This window comes from Sus scrofa, chromosome 1 (genome assembly GCF_054392235.1).
Source record: "Sus scrofa isolate SSC_HxYL_T2T_F1_AM1 chromosome 1, Sscrofa_HxYL_maternal_Yorkshire_Landrace_v2.0, whole genome shotgun sequence".
NCBI classification, from domain to species: Eukaryota; Metazoa; Chordata; class Mammalia; order Artiodactyla; family Suidae; genus Sus; species Sus scrofa.
In genome coordinates, this window is record NC_139383.1 from 215,226,797 (window position 1) to 215,245,067 (window position 18,271).

An 18,271-nucleotide genomic window follows, 5' to 3' on the forward strand; every position below is an offset into this window, starting at 1 on the left:
AAACTGTAACGCAATATTGTCAGTTTTCAATTTCACCCATCCCTTCTCTTGGCACTTTCAGTAATGTTTTTAAAGTGTAATTAAGACCTTTAATAAAATGGACTATTACTCAGCCATAAAAAACAGTGAAATTCTGCCATTTGAGCAGTGTGAACAGACCCAGAGAATATTACGCCTAGGGTGATTAGTCAGAGAAAGACAAATACTGTATGACATCACTTAAATGTGGAGTCTAAAAAACCCAAACAAACACATGTATATAGCAAAACAGAATCACAAACACAGAGAAGAAACTAGTGGTTACCTGTGGGGAGAGGGAAGGAGGGCAGGGAAAAATAGGAATATGGGATTAAGAGATACAAACAACTATGTATAAAATAGATAAGCAATAAGGATATATTGTACAGTGCAAGCAATTATAGTCTTTTATAATAACTTTTAATGGCATACAATCTATAAAAATACTGAATCACTATAATGCACACCTGAAACTAATATAAAATTATCAATCAACTATAGTTCAATTTTGTTAAAAATCCTTCAGTAGTTCAGCCTTGTTTTAGGGCAGTTTCCAACTAATATCCAAATCACAGGTGGTCAAACAAATACTTTTTTAGGGGATTTTTGGATAAGAAGTCATCTGAAGATAAAAGCATTTTGAATGATGGAGGATGGTAGAGTTTCAAATATCATGACAGGATAGAAGAATAGCTGGCCCCAGAATATCCCACAAAACCTCAAGGTTCTGCTTGAAAGTGAGGCCCAACCTGGCCATAGATGAGACGACATAGGTGTGTCTGAGTGACTCAACCAAAACGACCACCAGAAAGACACTCTAAAGCACTTCTTTCTAGATCATAAGTGAGATAATCATCTTATTTGCAAATTAAGCAACTGGCAAGGGTTTAATCTCCAAAATAAACAAATACCTCCTGAACCTCAATGTCAAAAAAACAAACAATCCAATCAAAACATGGGCAGAAGATCTAAACAGACATTTCTCTAAAGAAGACAGATGGATGGCCAAAAAAAGCACATGAAAAGATGCTCAACATCACTAATTATTAGAGAAATGCAAATCAAAACTACAATGAGTTACCACCTTGCACCAGCCAGAATGGCCATCTTCAAAAACCTACAAACAATAAATTATGGAGAGAGTGTGGAAAAAAGGGACCCTCTTACACTGTTGGTGGGAATGTAAATTGGTGCAACCACTACGGAAAACAGCATGGAGGGTCCTCAAAAAACTAAAAGTAGAACTACCATACAATCCAGCAATCTCTCTCCTGGGTGTCTATCTAGAGACAGCCATAAGTTGAAAAGAAACATGCACCCCAATGTTCACTGCAGAACTATTTACAATAGCCAAGACATAGAAGCAATCTAAATGTCCAGAAACAGAGTAATAGATAAAGAAGATGTGATACATATATACAATGGAATATTACTCAGCTGTAAAAAGAATTAAGTAATGCCATTTGCAGCAACATGGATGGACCTAGAAACTGTCATACTCAGCGAAGTTAGACAGTGAAAGACAAACATCATACCATGTAATATATAATATCATTTATATGTGGAATCTAATAAAATGATACAAATGAACATATCTGCAGAACAGAAACAGACTCAAGGACTTTGAAAAACTTATGGCTACCAGCAGGGATAGGTCGGGGGAAGGATGGTCTGGAGGGTTGGGATTAGTCTATGAACACTATGGAATGATTGGCCAATGAGGACCTGCTGTATAGCACGGAGAACTCTCCCCAATATTCCGTGATAATAGTCTGTGATAATCTCTACCCAAAAGTATGTGTAATAATATTCTGTGAAAGAGAACGTATATGTATATATATATGACTGAATCATTACAGTAGAAATGATCACAACCTTATAAATCAACTAATCTTCAATAAAACTTAAACAGGAAAAGGTAGGTATGGCTTTCCTCTCCTTATATATGCTTAGTATTTTGAAACTATTTCTCTAGCTTTAACATTCCTTATTCGATATTAGCAAATATCTTCATTTCTATGCAAGCTTTTCTGGAGAATTACCTCCTCAACAGTAGTTTTTTCACTTCTTTTATGAACTTATTAAGTTATGTATTGATTTAAGGTAATGTACACCCACTGTTACCCTGCTAGGATATGAGTGCTATCATGGGGACTGTTAGGATCCATCTTTCCAGTCCCTCTACTTAGGAAAGCAGTGCTGAGTATTTACTGGGCATTGCCTGAATTTTCTCATAGCATGAGTTCAACAGGACAATTGTTTTCAATCTCACTTGCTTGGGCTTTGATGGTCTGGGAGGGTCATCAGAAAGTCTTAGAAATGTTAAGTCATTAATAGCTTAGCTTCTTGTTCCCTTCCTCATCATTAAGCAAGGCTGTATCTAAAACCTCACAGACTGGAGTGTGGGGTGGGGGAAACTGATCTTATTTTAGAAGATGTTCAGAGATACCGATGAAGTAATAATTTCTTTGAGGTTTAAATTTAGCATATCTTGACATAACCAGCTCAAATGTTCTCATGGTGAGCTACATTTTTGCCCTTTACTCAGAAGGCCATTATCTATATACCAAAACTGTACCCATTAGCCTGTGGGATAAAGACTTGGAGGATAAATGCTATTAAGAGCTTTGTTTATCTTAACCTTATGCTGGAAAACTGAAGTCATGAAGTTTAGGACTGAAGACACATATACTTTTTTAAATCTTTAAATTCTTTTAAAAGGCCGTGAAAATCATCCTCCATTCAAAATAAGACATGGATTTCTTACTCATTTTGCAAGAAGATTTGGTTTCAACATCCAATCTTCTATAATGAAGCTCAGGCAAATGTACCTTCCCTTTCCTCTGTTCTCTAAAAGCACATCCCTCTACTTCTCATAAAGCATAATGTCATTTTTATCTTGTTTTATAAATGTTTGTCATCTTGCTGATTGGTACTCTTTTGCCCTCAAGCAATTACATCCCTTTAAGTGCTAGTACAGTGTCTCACCTCTAACAGGTTCTCCATTAAGGTTTGTTGAATGAAACAATAATGTATTCACACGAGCTACTTCTCTCTGAAGGAACGTCAAAGCAAGAGCAAGACTGAGTGCATGTGTTTACATGTTTAATTATTAATGGGCTGCGGGTAGGGATCTAAGGGGATATCAATCAAACCAGAGACTACAGGGTAATCAATTCTGTGTTGGAATCTTTTAAAATGCACATTTCCTACATAAGTGACCTGTGCCATACAACAAGTTTAAAGCTCTTTTTCTCAGGCTCTGATTAATTTATGATTTTTTCCATTATTATCTAAAACATATATAGAAAGAAAATGCAGTTTAAATTGTCCAGAAAGCAATTTCTCTCTCTGAAGCAATAAATCATTTTCGGCTCAAAGCCAAGTTAGTTCCTACACATGTAATCCCTTAGGGCTTTTTGGTCACTAGCAAAAGGACTTGGAAAATCTAATTAAAGAGATTTCCAGGAAAGGGGAAAAAAATGAAAGAAATAGGCTACCACAACATGAAGGAGTTTTTATATCCTACACAAAGATCTTACACACAGGACCCACCAAAGTCTGGAAAGTACAAAGTAAGATCTTCCAGAAGATTCTACAATGAGCACTACTGAATAACTTAGTGCTACGGTCAATGCTGAGAACAAACATTAGAGGAAAAGGTATTTTATTTGGTCGCTCAATAACATTTAAGTATTGTTCGTTCTGTTCAAGACACTATCGTGTTAGGAATACAAAAGCAAGCAAAATAGTCTTTAGCTATATGGAGATTATCTTTAGGGAAGGGAAGATAAGTAGAAAAGCAGCCAGTTACTGAACAATATGATGAGGATTTGTGATAGAGACCACACTGGGAGGATGAAAGATCTGCATCCTTTGATGAACACATGGGAAGGCTTCCCACAACGTGCCTCGGTTGTATCTTTCACAAAGACCAGACAAGGAAAGATATTCTTTGTGGTAGGGTAAGATGGAGAATGACAACAGAGGATCAAGTAGTCGGAGTAGCTAGAATACAGTATACACGTGGATGAAAAATGAGGTTCAGGAAAGCAAGGGCAAGACCATGGCTTATATTATTAAAAAGAGGGATGATAAAGAAACCACATAAATACCAACAGAGAGGATGTGTCTGAATGTTATAGGAACATGGTTTAGCATAATTCAGAGAGAAGTCACTGTATATTTCCTGATCTAGAAGAAAGGGCTTCAACAATGTCAGTGAAGAACTCACAGGGGGTGCTGAACAATCAGCTCAGAGAAACAGAGAGAGACTGTTGTGATGTGACTGAAAACTTTAAGGACCTCACCAAAACTCAGAAAATAGCAGATATCCTAAACACACTTCCCAGTGGTTAAGGTTGCTTGTGTGTGTATAAGATTTCATTCAATAGCCAGAACATACTGCACTTTTAACTAAAGAAAACCACCAGGGAGAGTTTACAGGAGACCATGGAGAAATGAAATGGAGATGAGCTGGATGTGGTTAAAAGCTATCAATTTTATGACACTGTTTAACAGATACAGGCACTATACCATTTAAAGGGCTGCCATTATTATACTTTGTCTGTCTCACAAATCTATTAATAGTACCAGCATTCAGGTAATTAATACTAAAATTACTCTGCTAGCATTATATAGTGAATTCTGATGAAAGAAACATTTCGTAAATAGTACATTCTTAAATCCTTGACCATTTAGAATAGTCTACCTCCATAACAAAATAATATCCCACTGGAAAATAGAGTATTGCATTTGAGTAACTGTATAGTACTTGTGATAACTGCCATTTATCAGATACCTCTTTTATTATACAGTTCATTTGTATTATTGCAAGTCTTCCAGGTTACGATTCTACTCTTATTAAAGGTAAGAAAAACAGTTACAAGAAGTTACACATCGAGTAAATGGTAGAACCAGGATTTAAACCTAAGACTGAAGTTCATGTTCTTTCTGTTATCAATGGCAATCTATACTTGTAATATATGTCTATGTAATATAGCTGCAGCCACCTTTCCCACCCAGCCCAGCTGAAAGATGGCTGGGAATTGGAAAGAGAGCCAGGGAAGGAATTCTGGTGATGCATTACCTCTCCCTGTGTTTCCTCTTCCAGGTGTTCACCTTTTGGTAAGGCTTCTGCTTGCATTTTGCTGGGAAGGTCCCAGTTGCCAGTCTTGACCTCTTCCTCAACTTCTCCTCACTCTCTGTCCTCACCCCCTGCTGCCATTCTTTTTCCCTTGATCTAGGTGAACACCAGTGATTTTGCCCAGTACATTTTCTTATAGAACCCAGATACAATCTCAAATTTCCACTCAACCAGAGCTCCAAGCAGCCATTACCACTTAACTGGAGATGGCATTTGAGATAAGAGTTGTTCATTTTCCTGCAGCTAGTTCTTTCTTCTGAAGCACCTTAAGGAATGCCCCATTATAAGTAATTCAAAAATTTCATTGCTCCATTCATTTAGCACACTGTAAAGAACTTTCAGTGTGCTGGGTGCTGAATGCATCATCCTCTTTCTCAAATCCTCTCCCACTCAACATGTACATGGTTTTTGATGATACCAGCAAAGAATATGCCCAATGGACATCAAATAACACAGGTGAGTGGATGCAGCTACTTGAGTACCTCACAGAGGTATGCCCAAAGTGAAGAGGTCCTGACAACCAGAGAGGAAGAAGAAACCCACCAAGTCAGAGAAACTCAGAGCTGTAGGCTTGCTGCCTTTCCTACTGAGGCATTGATAATCAATACTTACTAAATAAATGAAACACAAGGAAATATAAGTCAAATAAGCCTTGAAATACCTTTATTATCAGTTCCTTGTCCCCAAGCTGATGGTTTTCCAGCAAATAGCTCAGATTTTACCACTTGGAATTTGTCTCAAAAATCTTGATCCAATTTAATTATGATATTCCATTTTCTGTTCCTCCTCAGTTCTCAATTCTAATTAGAAGAGACTCTTTAGTCTCCTCTCTACCTCCCCTTTCTCTCTTTGCACCTCCACGCACACATGCATACATGGACACATACCATGCTGATGGCTGCCATCTTGCCTTGAATTATAAAGTCCATCCCCAACCTCTTGGAAGTTCTATAGTTGTCTCTTTCATGCTGCATCTGATCTACTCATTTTGAGAGGGAAATAAAAATGTCATTGTCTCAGTCATTGAATCATGCATAATTCTTACAGTAAGCACTGGTATAGTATTAGTCATTTATTTTTATAACAGCTTTCTTGAAATGTATAAAAATACATATTTTAATCAATTTTGTGATTTCTTGCTGTTATCCAAAGATGTTTGCAATACACTACTGAATTATAACATTAAAATAATGCAAACTTTATGAGTCCACTTATTTTGTAAAAAATGTGCAAACTATACACAGGGGAAAATCTATTAACACTGGTTACCTCTAAGTGGTGGGTTTGATTTTAAATTTTTTTATTTAAAAAATCTTATATATCAAATTATCATAAAGCATAAATGATTTTTGATTTATAGTTCTATGATTTTTAATACATGTACAGAATTGTATAGCAGCATCACATTAAGGACACAAAACATCTTCTTCATCTAAAAGTCCTGCTTTCTATTCATTTATGGTCAAACTCCACCCCCTATTCCTAACCTCTGTTAACCACTGATCTGATATACAACACAATTGTTTTGTTCTTTTAAGAATGTTCTTTTAAATAAATAGGATCATAGATTGAAACTTTTTTTTCAGTTTTTTTTTTTGTTGTTTTTGTTTTTTGTCTTTTTGCCATTTCTTGGGCTGCTCCTGCGGCATATAGAGGTTCCCAGGCTAGGGGTCTAATCAGAGCTGTAGCCACTGGCTACAGGAATCCGAGACACATCTGCAACCTATACCACAGCTCACAGCAACACCGGATCCTTAACCCACTGAGCAAGGCCAGGGATCGAACCCGAACCTCATGGTTCTTAGTTGGATTCATTAACCACTGAGCCACAACGGGAACTCCTTTTTTAGTGCTTTTTAGGGCTGCACTCACAGCATGTGGAAGTGTCCAGGCTAGGGGTCAAATTGGACCTATAGATGCTGGCCTGGGCCACAGCCACAGCAATGTGGGATCCAAGCCCCACCTGTGACCTACACAACAGCTCATGGCAATGCTGGATCCTTAACCCAGTGAGTGAGCCCAGGGATCGAACCCACATCCTCATGGTTCCTAGTCAGGTTCGTTAGCCACAGAGTCACAAAGGGAACTCCCATAGATTGTAACTTTTTGAGACTTACTTCTTTAACTCAATATAATGCCTTTGATATCAATCAAAGCTGTTGCATCAACCAGTAGTTTGTCTCTTTTTATTGCTGAGGAGTGTTCCATGGTAAACATGTACTACAGTTTGTTAATCCATTCCTCTGCTGAATATATTTTGGGGAATTTGGATGCTTATAAATAGAGTTTCTATAGACATTCCTGTCCAGAGTTTGGTGCAAATATTAGTTTTTACTTCATTATTATAAATACCAAACACTGGAATAGCTAGGTTACATGATAAATATTATATACATTGTGATAAATGTTATATAAGAGTAAAACACTATTTAATTTTGGTTAAGAATATTTATCAACTTTTTTTTTCTTTTTATAGCCACACCTGTGGCATATGGAAGTTCCCAGCATACAGGGCAAATCAGAGCTGCAGCTGCTGGCTACACCACAGCCACAGCAACACGGGATGTGAGCCACATCTGCACAGCTATGCCACAGCTTGTGGCAATTCCAGATCCTTAACCCACTGAGTAAGGTCAAGATTGAACCTGCATCCTCATGAACACTATGTCAGGTTCTTAACCCACTGAGCCACAATAACTCCCACTTATCAACCTTTTTTAAAAAATAGATTGTTTTCAGAACTCTTTGCCTAATCCTAGGTTATAAGGATTTTTCTCCTATGTTTTCTTTTAAAAGTTTTACAGTTTTATAAGTTATACTTAGATATAGCATCTGTTTTGATTCATTTTGTATTTAACGTATAATGTTGAGGTTGAAGTGCTTTTTTGCATATAAATGCCAGGCTATTTCAACAGAATATGGTGAAAAGACTATTCCTTCTCCATATTTTTGCAACTTAGTAAAAAAATCAATAGGCCATCTTTGTATATTTCTGTACTTTATATTCTGTTCCATTGATCTGTGTCTCTCTGTCAATATACAATGTCTTGATTACTACAGCTTTAGAGTATTAAAACCAAGTAATGCAAGTCTTCCAACATTCTCTTTTATTTTTTTCCAAACTTTTTCAGTTGTTCTGATTCATTTGCCTTTATACATATATTTTAGAATCAGCTTGTCCATATATTTAAATAGTTCTCCTTGGACTATTATTGGAAATGCACAAAACCTATAAATCAATTTAGGGAGAATTAGCATCTTCACTATGTTAAGTATTCCAGTCCATGAACAAGGTATTCTTCTCCATCTATTTAGGTCTTATCTGATTTCATTCATCAGCATTTTTTAGTATTTTTGTAAACAGAAGCTGTACATATTTTGTCAGATTTAACTGTATTTCACTTTTCCCATTTTATTTCTATTATCAAAAATAATATTGATTTTTAATTTCCAATATTATAAAATTTACATGGCTAGTATATATAGAAGTACTGTTAATTACTGCGTGATCATCTTGTATCCGGTGACTTCGCTAAGCTTACTTAAATTCTAGGAGTTTAAATAGCCTGAGATTTTCTTCATAGATGATAGCAATGGTGCCTTCTGCAAATAGCAGTTTTATTACTTCCTTTATAGCATATATGCTCTTCATTTCCTTTCCTTGCTTTACTGTACTTTCTAGGACTGCCAGGACAATGTGGAATAAATGGTGAGAATGTATTCCCTTGCCTTGCTTCCAATGTTAGGGAAAAAACATTCAGCTTTTCACATTAGGCATGAAAATTACATGTAGGTTTTTTTGTAGAGGACTTTTATCATGTAGACGTTCCCTTTTATTTCTAGTTTGCTGAGAGATTCTATCACAAATGATGTGAAATTTTGTTAATTTTTTTTCTGCATCAATCAATAATCATCATTCTTTAAACTATCAAGGTGGTGGATTATACCAACGAATTTTTAGAAAAAACTGTACTTGGTTATATTGTATTATTCTGTTTCTATTTTTTGAATTTGATTTGGTAATATTTTGTTGAAGATTTTTGTGTCTTCTAGGGCTCTTTCTTCTTTTACCATCTGGTGTTTGTATCATCTTTATTCTGGATTTATAAAATGAATGAGGGAAGTTTTATCTCCTCTTCTATCTACTGGAAGAGACTGTATAGAATTGGTGCTTTTTTTCCTTCTTTTAATATTAGGTAGTAAATTCCAGTTAAACCATCTGGGCCTGGAGATTCCTTCTTGATGGAATTTTAACCTCAAATTCCATTTCTTTAGTAGGAGTTACAGAACTACTCAGGTTATCTACTTCTTCTAGGGTGAGTTTTATTTTTGGTTTTCTAGGAATTATTTATTTCATCTCTATTACTGAATTTAGATGAGCACAGTTATTTGTAGTATCCCTTTATATTTTTCATTTCTATGAATGGTAATATCCCCTCTATCATTCTGATATGATTGTTTAACCCTTTTTTCTTTGCTAATTTCATATATTAAGTATCAGATGTTTATACATTTCATTTTTTTAAAGACTCATCTTTCATTTTTATTGATTTCCTCTAAATTCTGCTCTGGTCTTTATAACTTTCTTCTGTTTGCTTTAGGTCTCATTTAGTCTTAATTTTCTAGCTTCTAGTTTAAAGCCTAAGCTGAGGTTATTGATTTGAGACTTCCCATCTTTTCTAATGTGTGCATTTTGTGCTAACGGTTTTTCCTCCAAAGTAATGCTTTAGTGTCAATTCACACATTTTATTATATTGTTTTTTCATTTTCATTCAGTTCAAAATACTCTGTATCTTCTTTGATGTGTGTCTTACTTAGCATTAGTTAGTTTCTAAACACTTTGAAAATTCTGCAGAGATCTTTATGTTATTCATTTCTAATTGAATTCCATGGCATTAGAAAACATACTTTATGGGACTTTACTCTTTTTACATTTATTGAGACTTGTTTTATGGCCCAGAAAATGGACTATCTTAGTAACTGTTCCATCTACAATTGAAAAGAATGTCTATTCTGACCAGGTATTCTATAAATGTTAGGTCAAGTTAGTTGATTGTGTTGTTCTAATCTTCTAAAACTTGCTGATTTTCTGTCCACTGGTTCTACTAATTATTGAGGGAAGAATATGTAAAACTATGACTATAATTTTTGATTCATGTATTTCTCCTGTAGTTTACCCAGTTTTTGCTTCATGAATTTTGAAGATCTTTTAAAATAACATGCATTATTAGGACTGTTATGTCCTCCTAATGAATTGACACCTTTATCATCATGAAATGATATTCTTTATTCCTGGTAATATTTCTTGTTGCAAAATCTATTTTGCTTAATGTTAATATATACTCTCTCTAGCTTTCTTTTGATGAGTGTTAGCATGGTATATATTTTCTGTATTTTACCTTAAACTATTTGTATCTTTATATTTAATGTGCATTTTTTTGTAGGCAACATATAGGTGGGTCATGTTTTATTTATCCAGTTTGACAATCTCTATCTTCTAATTAGTATGTTTACAGAATTTTTATATTGAATGTGATTACGGTTAGTTTTAATTCTCTAATCTTGCTATTTTATGTTTGTCTCATCGGTTCTTTATTATCCCTTTTCTGCCTCCTTTTTTTTTTTTTTTTGAGTATTTTTCACAATACTATTTCCTCTTCTTTGTTGGCTTATTAGCTATAATTCTTTATTTTAGTGTTTTGTTTAGAGTTTATAGTATACATCTTTTGCTTCTCACAGTTAATCTTCAAATTATATCACACTAGTTCTCACATATTATAAAACTTTACAACAATATACTTTCATCTTTCTCTTCCTGATTTTTGTGCTATTTTTGGCATATATTTCACTTTTACCTATGTTATAACCCTTGTACTATACATTTTTGTTTAGTCAAGTATCTTATAGACATTTAAATAGTAAGAAAAATATTGTATTTACTTACATAGTTACCATTTCCACTACTCTTCATTCCTCTGTACAGAAAATTATACCAAATAGAAACATCTAGGGGGAGTCCCTGTCATGGCTCAGTGGTTAACGAATCCAAATAAGAACCATGAGGTTGTGGGTTAAGGATCTGGTGTTGCCATGAACTGTGGTGTAGGTTGCAGACACAGCTCGGATCCCATGTTGCTGTGGCTCTGGTATAGGCCGGCGGCTACAGCTCTGATTAGCCCCCTAGCCTGGGAACCTCCATATGCTGCGGGTGCAGCCCTGGAAAAGACAAAAAGACAAAAAACAAAAAACAAATAGAAATATTTGGTATAATTTTTCCTTCTTGATTTCCTTGTAGTGTGAGTCTGCTAGTAGTGAATTCTTTCAGCTTTTGTATCTTAAGAACTTTTTCTTCATGTATATTCAAGAAAGATATTCTGCTAAGTATGAAGATAAAAATTGACACTCTAAAATTTTTTTCATGCTCTAAAAATATTGCTCCACTGTCTTCTGGTATATATTGCTTTTGATGAGAAATCTACTATCTTATTTACCTTTGCTCCTCAGTACAAATCATTTCCTCTGTCTGCATATAAGATTTTCTGTTCATCTCTGGTTTTGAATAACTTGATTATGATGGTCATTGCTATAACTTCCTTTATGTTTTTTATTCTTGAGGTTTATTGAGATTCTTGGATACATGGGGTGTTTTTTAAACTCAAATTTGGAAATTTTCTGTTATTATTTCTTCAAATATTATTTTTCTCTACCACTATCCCAGCTTCCAGAACTGAAATTACATGATATTAGGCACTTGAAGAATTAAAAATTTTAAATTCTGAACCTATTTGTATTTCATTTTAGATCTATTATTATATCTTTGAGGTGACTACTCTTTTCTTTTACAACATCATGTTTGTAATCCCATCCAGGGAATCCTTTATCTTGGACATTATATTCTTCTCCTTTACAAGTGTATTTGGTTCTTTTTTAATATCTTCCATGTCTCTATTTCACTTTTGAACACATGGAATAAAATTATAAAAACTGTTTTATTGTCTTAATTAATTATAATATCTTGTCAATCCTGCATTGGTTTTGATGGATGAATATTGCTCCCTGTTTTTTGAGTAGTATTTTTCTCCTTTCCTAGATGCTCAGTTTTGATTAGATGTCAGACATTACGAATTTCACCTTTACTGGAAATTTCTGTATTTATGCAAATATTCTTAAGTTTTGTTCTGAGTTGCAGTTAAGTTACTTGGAATTAGACCGACCTTTGGGGTTCTGCTTTTAAAATTTGTTAGTTAGAACCAGGGCTGTGCTTAGAACAGGGCTAATTATTCCCCATTACTGAATAAGACTTTCTAGCACTCTATCCAGAGCCCTGCAAATTGTGAGGTTTTCCAGTTTGACTTGTGGGAATAGGCATTATTTCCCATTCTCTATGACTGCCAGATATTCTTGCTAATCCTTTCAGGGAGTTCTTTTCCTGCCAATGAGTGATTTTCTCACATGCATGCATTGGTCATTACTTTGCTAGAAACACAGAGGGAAACTTCTGCAGGTTTCCGCAGCTCATCCTCTGTGCAGTTTTCTCCTCATTGTTACTCTGTCCTGTGAACTAAGTCATAGTCTTCCCAACTCAAAGATCATCTTCTCAGCTCAGGAAACTTGGTAGATTTTTCTCAGATCCCTACTCCCTAGACACAAAGCCTAGAAAATTTCTCAAAGAGGTAAGCTGGAGAAACTATGGCACTCACCTGATTTGTTTACCATCATTAGGAGGTCACTACCTTCAGTGTCTAATATCCAGTGTCTTAAAAAGCATTGTTTTATACATTTTGTCTATTTTAGGATTGTTTCAAGATTGAGAGTAGATTGTTCTCTATTATTTCATCTTGGTCAGAGTAGAAGACATTATTTCTTGGAGCTCCTGTTTTGGCTCAGCAGTAACAAAACTGACTAGCATCCATGAGGATGCAGGTTTGATCTCTGGCCCCACTCAGTGGGTTAAGTATCAGGTGTTGCTGTGAGCTGTGGTGTAGGTCACAGATACAGCTTGGATCCTGCATTGTTGTTGCTGTGGTTGTGTCGTAGGCCTCCCATATGCCACATGTGTGGCCCTACAAAGCAAAATAAAAAGAAGCCCTTATTTCTTTCTAAAAATGCTTAACAGAAAACATTAATGTTGAAAAATACATAAATTAATTATATGATCATAATGAATAAATTCTCATTTGTTGAAAGATTGTTTCCACTACAATTAACTTTTTAAAAATTTTTTATTAAGGTATAGTTGATTTACAACATTGCGTCAGTTTCTGCTGCCCAGCAGAGTGCCCCAGTCATATACATACACATTCTTTCTCTCATATTATCTTCCATCACATTCTATCTCAAGATATCAGATATAGTTCCTTGTGCTGTACAATAGGACCTCATTGCTTATCTATTCAAAATGTAATAGTTAGCATCTACTAATTTAACACTTTAGAACTAATCAATAGGGAGAACATTCTATATATTCCAGATGTTAATAAATGCGTTAATCAGCATATTTTATGTGACATCTCAGATTTAGTTTCTTTGAAGCACAGCCCTCATTCTAGGAATTAGAATTTAAAACTGATGAAGTGACAGAATTTGATGATACAAGCTTTACAGACTTTATTGCACTCATACGTGAATAGTCAACTTCTGAGAAAATATCTTTTGTTGAACCAATTAAAAATGCCAACTGTGTCCAGCATCTCTTGCTCTTGATCAACTAGCAACTCCTTTTGTTGTATTGCTACTCACTGTAATTTTCTAACAATTGAGATTCTACAAAATGTTTAGTATTTTAGAAAGTATTGTGCTATTTTTTTTACTAGTATCTGAGAAACAAAAAATTTAGCCAAGATATCATATTGTGGCCAATTTTCTATTTTAAAGCTCTATTGGAAATCCCATAAATGTGTCTTGAATAATTCTGCCATGATGGAAAGCAAGAAAAATGGGACAGGTAGTTGTGTGAGGAAAGAGACTTTATAACGAATAATGTATATGTAAACAGATGGCCCTTGTGCTTTGCAAAATACAAGAGCAATTTCATCCTATTGGTATTACTTTAAAATTTTTTACATAAAAATGAGACAAAATTGATAAAAACAAACAAAACAAACAAAAAGATGAATGAAATCATGTTAAAAAGGAAGAAGATAAAATGTAAAGGGGTTCCCATTTGTATAAGATGAGACAATTTGAGAATAGAAACCATAAACTATGGTTTGGACTAAAACACACCAACAATATAAAATCCAGATCATAAAGACACTAAAAATGCCCAAACAAAAATAAAACAACTCGCTGGTCATTAATGATGGTTGCTAAGACAAAAATTCATATTCTGAAAAATGATAAATTAAAGGAAGGAATAAAGCATTTATCCCAACTTTCTTGTATGAACACTATTTTGTATTGAAGAAGTTGATGAGGGTTTTATAAAAATGCATTCAGTTAACAAATTCAAAATTATATGATATAATTAGGTCATCATAATTTAAATCTTATATGATTTTTAATTTTCCATTATAGTTATTTATAGCGTTCTGTCAACTTCTACTGAACAGCAAAGTTATATATTCTTTTTCTCACATTATCTTCCATCATGTTCCGTCACAAGTGACTAGATAGTTCCCTGCGCTATAGCATGATCTCATTGCTTATACACTTCATCCAATAGTTTGCATCTACTAACCCCAAACTCCCAGTCCATCCCACTGCCTCACCATCCCGCTTAGCAATCACAAGTTCATGGACCTATTCTCCAAGTCCATGAGTTTATTTCTTTTCTGTGGAAAGATTCATTTGTGCCATCCATATATTAGATTCCAGATACAAGTGATATCATATGGTATTTGTCATTCTCTTTTTGACTTACTTCACTTAGTATGAGAGTCTCTAGTTCCATTCATTTTGCTGCAAATGGCATTATTTTGTTATTTCTTATGGCTGAGTAGTATTCCATTGTGTATGTATATATATATATATATATACATATATATATATATATATATATATCACATTTTCTTAATCTATTAATCTGTACATGGACATTTAGGTTGTTTCCGTGTCTTGGCTAATGTGAAGAGTGCTGCAATGAACAAACAAGTGCATGTATTTTTTTCAATGAAAGTTTTGTCTGGATATGTGCCCAGGAGATGGATTGCTGGGTCATATGGTAGGGCTATACTTAAGTTTTCTGAGGTACCTCCAAACTGTTTTTCATAATGGTTCTACCAATTTACATTCCCACCAACAGTGTAGGAGAGTTGCCTATTCTCCACGACCTCTCTGGCATTTGTTATTTGTTGACTAATGATGGCCATTCTGAATGGTGTGAGGTGGTACCTCACAGTAGCTTTAATTTGCATTTCTCTAATTATTAGTGATGTTGAGCATTTTTTCATGTGCCTGTTGGCCATCTGTATATCTTCTTTGGAGAAATGTCTATTCAGGACTTTTGCCCATTTTTCAGTTGGGTTGTTGGGGTTTTCCTGTTGGGTTTTATAAGTTGTTTGTATATTTTAGAGATAAATCCTTGCCAGTTGCATCATTTGAAATTATTTTCTCTCATTCTGTAGGTTGTCTTTTTGTTTTTTTAATGGATTCCTTTGCTGGGCAAAAGCTTTTCAGTTTGATAAAGTCCCATTGGTTTATTCTTGCTTTTATTTCTGTTGCCTTGGGAAAATGATCTAAGAAAACATTTGTATGGTTGATGCTAGAGAATGTTTTGCCTATGTTCTCTTCTAGGAGTTTAATGGTGTCTTGCCTTATATTTAAGTTTTTAAGCCATTTTAAGTTTCTTTTTGTGCATGGTGTGAGGGTGTGTTTCAGTTTCATTGATTTACATGCGGCTGTCCAGTTTTCCCAGCACCACTTGCTGAAAAGACTTTTTCCCATTTTACATTCTTGCCTCCTACATTGAAGATTAATTGACCATAAGTGTCTGGGTTTATTTCTGCGTTCTCTATTCTGTTCCATTGGTCTGTCTGTTTTGGTACCAATACCCACACTGTCTTGATGACTGTGGCTTTGTAATATTGTCTGAAGTCTGGGAGAGTTATGCCTCCTGCTTGGTGTTTGTTTCTCAGAATTGCTTTGGCAATTCTGGGTCTTTTGTGGTTCCATATACATTTTTGGATAGTTTGTTCTAGTTCTGTGAAAAATGTCCTGGGTAATTCAATAGGGATTGCACTGAATCTGTAGACTGTTTGGGTAGTATGGCCATTGTTATGATATTAAATCTTCTGACCCAGGAGGATGGAATATCTTTCCATTTCTTTGAATCCTCTTTAATTTCCATGATTAATGTTTTATAGTTCTCAGCATATAAATCTTTCACCTTCTTGGTCAGGTTTATTCCCAAGTATTTAATTTGGGGGGGGGGAGATGCGATTTTAAAAGGTATTGTATTTTTATATTCCTATTCTAATATTTCATTGTTAGTATATAAAAATGTAACCAATTTCTGAATGTTAAATTCACAAATACAATTTCTTGTATCCTGCTACTTTGCTGAATTCGTTGATCAGTTCAAGTAGTTTTTGTGTGGAGTCCTTAGGGTTTTCTATGTATACAATGACAATTTTACTTCTTCTCTTCCAATTTGGATACATCTTATTTCTTTTGTTTGCCTGATTGCTGTGGCTGGGATTTCCAATACTATGTGGAATAAAAGTGATAAGAAGGGGCATCCTTGTCCTGTTCCAGATTGTAGTGGATAGGCTTTGAGTATTCTCCATTGAGCACTATATTTGCTGTGGGTTTGACATAAATGGCTTTTATTATGTTAAGGTATGTTCCTTCTATATCCACTTCAGTAAAAGTTTTTTTCTTTTATCATGAATGGATGTTGGACCTTGTCAAATGCTTTTTTTGCATCTATTGAGATGATCATATGGTTTTCTACTTTTCTTTTGTTAATGTGGTGTATGACGTTGATTGATAGGCATATTTTGGACCATCCTTGTGAACCTGGGATGAATCCCACTTGGTGGTGGTGTATGAACTTTTCAATATGTTGTTGGATTCGGTTGGCTAAAATTTTATTGAGAATTTTTGCATCTATATTCATCAAAGATATTGGCCTATAATTTTCTTTGTTAATAGTACCTTTGTCTGGTTTTGGTATTAGGGTGATAGTGGTTTCATACAATGTCTTTGGGTGTGTTCCTTCTTCTTCAACCTTTTAGAAAAGGCTAAGAAGAATGGGTATAACTTCTTTGTTTGGAAGAATTCACCTGTGAAACCACCTGGTCCTGGACCTTTGTTTGTAGGGAGTGTTTTTATTACATATTCAATTTCATTTCTAGTGATTGGTCTGTTTAGTTCATCTATTTCTTCTTGATTCAGTTTTGGTGGGATATAAATCTCTAGAAAGTTGTCTATTTTTTCTAGGTTGTCAAATTTGTTGGCATATGATTGTTCATTGTATTCTCTTATGGTTTTTTGTATTTCTGCAGTATTCTTGAGATTTCTCCTTTTTGCATTTCTTATTCTATTTATTTGGGTTCTTTCCTCTTCTTGGTGAGTGTGGCCAGAGGTTGGTAAATTTTGTTTACCCTTTCAAGGAACCAGGTCTTGGTTTTATTCATTTTTTTCTATTGTTTATTGAATCTCTATTTTATTGATTTCCTCTCTGATTTTTATGATCTACTTCCTTCTACTGACTTTAGGTTTTGTTTGTTCTTTTTCTAATTCTTTTAGGTGGTGGGTTAAGTTGTTTATTTGAGATTTTTTCTTCTTTTCTGAGGAAGGCCTATGCTATGAACTTTCCCCTAAACACTGCTATTGCAGTATCCCATCAATTTTGAGTGGTTGTTTTCATTACCATCTGTCTTGAATTATTTTTTAATTTCCTTTTTGATTTCCTCATTTACCCATTGGTTTATGAGTAGCATGTTGTTTAGTCTCCATATAGTCAGTATTTTCTCATTTCTTTTTCTGTGGTTGATTACTAGTTTCATGCCATTGTTGTCAAAGATACTTGAAATAATTTCTACACTCTACAATTTGTTGAGGTTAGTATTGTGTTCCAGTATGTGGTCAGTCCTTGTGAATGTTCCATGTGCAGTTAAAACGAGTATCTGTTTTGATTTTTTTGGATGTAATATCCTGAAAATG

At 34.6% G+C, this 18,271-nt stretch overlaps 1 protein-coding gene across 10 annotated transcripts in view; it reads right to left on the reverse strand.

The window, feature by feature from the left end:
• The window catches only part of ADAMTSL1 (ADAMTS like 1), a 1,005,193-nt gene that overhangs the window by 499,726 nt on the left and 487,196 nt on the right, over nucleotides 1-18,271 (reverse strand). The window lies entirely within an intron of this gene.